This window comes from Bison bison, unplaced genomic scaffold, assembly GCF_000754665.1.
Source record: "Bison bison bison isolate TAMUID 2011002044 unplaced genomic scaffold, Bison_UMD1.0 scf7180017864353, whole genome shotgun sequence".
NCBI lineage: Eukaryota > Metazoa > Chordata > Mammalia > Artiodactyla > Bovidae > Bison > Bison bison.
The window spans coordinates 2,660,926-2,666,098 of NW_011494925.1; positions in this window are offsets into that span (position 1 = coordinate 2,660,926).

Below are 5,173 nucleotides of genomic sequence, written 5' to 3' on the forward strand. Positions count from 1 at the left end.
TAGGCTGGGAAGCGGGGCTTGTGAGAATCTCACAAAAGACGATGAAGGGGTGTCAGCTCCATCTGTCTGTCCTCTGTCTGTCTTTTTCTCTCTGTTTCTTTCTGTGAGTCTCTGTCTCTCTCTCTGACTCTGTGTGTGTGGTGGGCAGGGGGGGAGGGGTGTCTTTTTTAATTTTTTTCTGGCACTATGCCTTTAGACCTGCAGTTTAAAAACAAAATATGGGGAACCAAAATCTTTGAAGATGAACTGGGAAGAAAAAAAAAAACTTTACATTTCATTCAGTGTTTGGACTAACCTTGAAATTCATTTAAACAACAACCCTAATTTCTCAAGGGTCTCATGTAGCCCAATTTTCCACGAAGAATCCAAGCCCAGAGATCCTCCCCTCTGCGAGGAACAGCTACTTCATTTTCACCAACTTCAGTGACAAGAAAGAGTTAGTCTTTCTGAGAATCCTCGCAGATTGAGTGGTAAGAAAATCTAGTTTTAAAATAAGGAGGCTTTATTTAATAAAACTCAGATCTATTATTTAAGTAATGATAAGAGTCTCCAAGCCTTGTGTTTCCCCATTTTAAAGTAAGTCTGAGAGACTTAGAGAACAAACTTATGGTTGCCAGGGAGAAAGATGAAGGGAAGGATAGATGGGGAGCTGGGGTAGTCATGTACGCACTACTATATTTCAAATGGATAACAAGGACCTGCTGTAGAGCACAGGCAACTCTGCTCAGCGCTATGTGGCAGCCTGGATGGGAGGGGAGCTTGGGGGAGAACGGATACATGTATGTGTATGGCTGAGTCCCTTTGCTGTCCATCTGAAACTATCATAAACTTGTTTGTCAATCAGCCATACCCCAAGACTACCCAGGAAGTCTCTCCCTGTAATATGTATTCTAGAACCAGTAAGGTCTAAAAAAAGTTTTAAAATGTAAAAAAAAAAAATTTTAATTAATAAACTTAGTAAGTCTGAGAGAAACAACACAAAGAGACAATAAACCTTGATAATGAGCTAAAAAGGAATGAAACAGTTAACTTTAATTTCTAAAATGTTTCTGTATAAGAAGCTCTTGATATCTTTTAAAGTAAAACAAATTAAAAAATAAAACATCATCATAATCTTTACTAGATTTTTAAGGACTTTCAAATAAACTAGTTTTGGGGGCAAATTTATGATATCATTGACCCCTGTTACTTATATATTACATATTACATTTTTTATAAATGTGTGTCCTGGGTATGCAGGTCAATGTATATAATAGGTTACTTAAAAACATTAAGGTGATTTAAATCATTACAGTCTGATATTCTTGTATGGACTTTTAAAAATAAATTTGGGCTTTTTAAAATTTTAAACATTATAAAATTCTATTTGGGCTTTAAATTTGCTTTTTTGAAATATTATTGATTATGACTTCAATTTAATTTAGGTCAATTGATTTTCAAATGCAGAAATTGGGATGTTAGCCTTGATAACATAAAATTTATCTCACTTAAAGCTATATCAAGTTTGAGGTGCTTTCCAATCATGCATTGTGGAGTATGAGTGTGTATGTGTTCAATCATGTGAGAGGGTATTCTGAGAATATGTTTGCCCTCATCAGCTCAAGCTGATGAACTGGGTGCTTAAACAGCAGGCATTTACTTCTCATGGTTCTGAAGGCTGAGAAATCTAAGACCAAAGTGTCAGCAGACCAGATTCAGCATGTGGTGAGTGTCCTCTTCAGGGCTGGGAGACGACCACTTTCTGGCTGTGTCTTCACGTGACAGAGAGGTCGTGTCTTTCGCATCTCTTTTTATAAGAGCATTAATCCCATTTAGAGGGCTCTACTCTCATTATCGAATTTTCTTCCAAAGGCTCCATCTTCAAACACCATCACATTGGGAGTTAGGGCTTCATCAAATAAATTACACAATTCAGTCCATACCAATACATGTATTTATTTTTGAAAAAAAAGTCCCCCAGATAAGTGAATGATTATCATTGATTCTGATTATCTAAATGTATGGCTTTTCAATTCTAGATGAATACAATGCTATATGAAATATTACCATGAAATATATTCAAAATGAGAATTTTTACCTTCAAAGCTCTTAAGAGTCCTGGTAATAGTGTTAATGGCTTCCCTCATGGCTCAACTGGGAGGGTTCAGGATGGGGAACACATGTATACCTGTGGCGGATTCATTTCGATATTTGGCAAAACTAATAGAATATTGTAAAGTTTAAAAATAAAATAAAATTTAAAAATAAATAAATAAATAAAATTTAAAAAAAGAAATTCAAAATAAATAAATAAATAAAATAAAATAAAATGAAAAAAAGAATCCGCCTGCAATGTAGGAGACCTGGGTTCAGTCGCTGGGTTGGGAAGATCCCCTGGAGAAGGACACAGCTGCCCACTCCAGTATTCTGGCCTGGAGAATTCCATGAACTGTTTAGTCCATTGAGTCACAAAGAGTCAGACAAGACAGAGTGACTTTCAATGGTGTTATTAATAATAGGTTGAATATTTGAACTATGAATATGCCTGTTATTTGAATATAAAATATGTTTTTGTGTTCAGTATTTTTAGAAGATAAATAGGTGCCTACTTTTTTAAGAAGCAGTAGGTCATTTGTCTGTTATTGGTTCAAAATTGCATTTATAGAAAATGTCTATAATCATAAGAAATAATAGTGTAAGATATTATATAATGCTCACTAAAATTTACATTTTTCTTTCTTTGTCAGTGTACTTACTTGATGATTTCAATATTATCACCATTAAATCAGTATTATTTTAAACATATTGTGACAGTTATAAATAAAATTTAGAATCTGTACCTTTACTTAGAAAGGCCTAATAACATAAAAAAATACTTTCTTAAAAGAAATTCTACTTTGTGATAAGGGATTCCTTTTGTTGCTTAAACTCAAAAGCTCAATGCTATCTTTTATTAATAAATGTTAATCCATAAAATTTATATCTACTTAACCATTTTATTTTCTTTGTTTATCTGGGAATTATGAAGTATAAATGGTAAAATCAGCAACTTAACAACATTGAACTTGTTATTATATAAGATGCTTGAAGGATGCATTCTAAATAAAAATTCTACCCTTGAAGTTGAAGAGCTAAGCCTACACATAACACCTAAATAGTTTATGAACAAGTTCTGCCAAACATTCAAGAACAGATAATTCCCAACTTATATAAAATATTCCAGAGAAAACAATGGAAAAATACCCAAATCATTTCCTGAGACCTAAATAACCATGGTATTGTGCCAGAAAATGATAGGAAAAGAAAGAAAACTACAATTTAATGTTAGTCATAAGCAGGGTTGTACATGTTTACTAATATGTAAACAATTTTATATATTTTATCAAAATGCATTAAAATTAAAAAGTACTCCATGCCCGACTAGCTCTGTGATTCAAGACCATTCAAAGTAGATCATCTGATATTGTAATTTGCTACACTATACCTGGGAACAACCTGATCACTTTAGATACCAAAAAAAAAAAAAAAAGATAAACATTCAATAATGTTTAATATGTATCACATCTAAGAAGGCTTATTTAGGAAACAGGACAAAATAATAAATTTAATAATCAAATGAAAGCAAAAAAGTTTGAAAAATTGGATAAAGAATGCAGGATGAGGTTATGCCTTTCCAGATACTAAAAAATGCATGTAAATAATCTGTATGAATTACATACTAATTATGGTGTTGGTGTAGGAATAAGAACAAAAGGATGGAAACAGAGAGAAAAGCTAAAAACAGAATTAGGGAAATATACTCGAATTTGGTTTGTACTTCTAATAGTTAAAATTGTATTCAGTTGCACTTAACAGAAACCTAATATAAGATTAAATAAATTATGGTTAATAATTTAGCACTGAAAACAGTGTTTTAGTGATGCCTTCAGAAACATGGATCTCTTCTTCCTTCTGTTATACCGTTCTTGAAGCATTTCTGTCACACACTGAAGATATTTGCACCTTCAAATTCACCTTCACATTCTAAGTAGGAAGAACATGACAGAGCAAAGGCCAAAAAGGGAGTGTTAATTTGACCTGTAGAAAAATCTTTTGTAAAAATGCCCATTCACTAACTTCCACAATCATTGCCCAGGCAAAAACTCAGTCACTTGACTACCTTCAGCAGAAAAGGAATTCAGGTAAGTACATGTCTAAGCCTCCCAATATCTACCCTAAAAAATAAGCCAAATGAGAAAGAGATCTTAGCTGGCTTTCAGGAGTAGCAAGGGCAGGGTGGGAGGAAGCAACCTTCTGACAAACTTTGTAAAGTTTGGCATTCAAAGTTTTGCCAAGACAATGCACTGGTCATAGCAAACACCCTCTTCCAACAACACAAGACAAGACTCTAGACATGAGCATCACCAAATGGTCAATAATGAAATCAGATTGATTATATTCTTTGCAGCCAAAGATGGAGAAGCTCTATCAGTTCAGGGCAGTGGCCGGGAGGAACAACCCCATGTCCAAGGAGTGGTGGCTGTGCAGGCGCAGGAGGGCCTAGAGGAGAAGCTCTGTACAGTCAGCAAAAACAAGACCGGGAGCGGACTGTGGCTCAGATCATGAAATCCTTATTGCCAAATCCAGACTGAAATTGAAGAAAGTAGGGAAAATCACTAGACCATTCAGGTATGATCTAAATCAAATCCCTTAGATTATACAGTGGAAGTGATAGATTCAAGAGATTAGATTTGATGGCTAGAATGCCTGAAGAACTATGGACAGAGGTTCGTGACATTGTACAGGAGGCAGTGATTAAGACAATCCCCAAGAAAAAGAAATGCAAAAAGGAAAAATGGTTGTCTGATGAGGCCTTACAAATAGCTGAGTAAAGAAGAGAAGTAAAAGTCAAAGGAGAAAAGGAAAGATACACCCATTTGAATTCAGAGTTCCAAAGAATAGCAAGGAGATATAAGAAAGCCTTCCTCAGTGATCAGTGCAAAGAAATAGAGGAAAACAATAAAAAGGGAAAGACTAGAGAAAGTGAAGAATTAAAGAGCTCCTTGATGAAAGTGAAAGAGGAGAGTGAAAAAACTGGCTTAAGACTCAACATTCAGAAAACTAAGATTATGGCTTCATAGCAAACAGATAGGGAAACAGGGGAAACAGTGAAAACTTTATTTTTGAGGGCTCACTGCAGATGGTGACTGCAGCC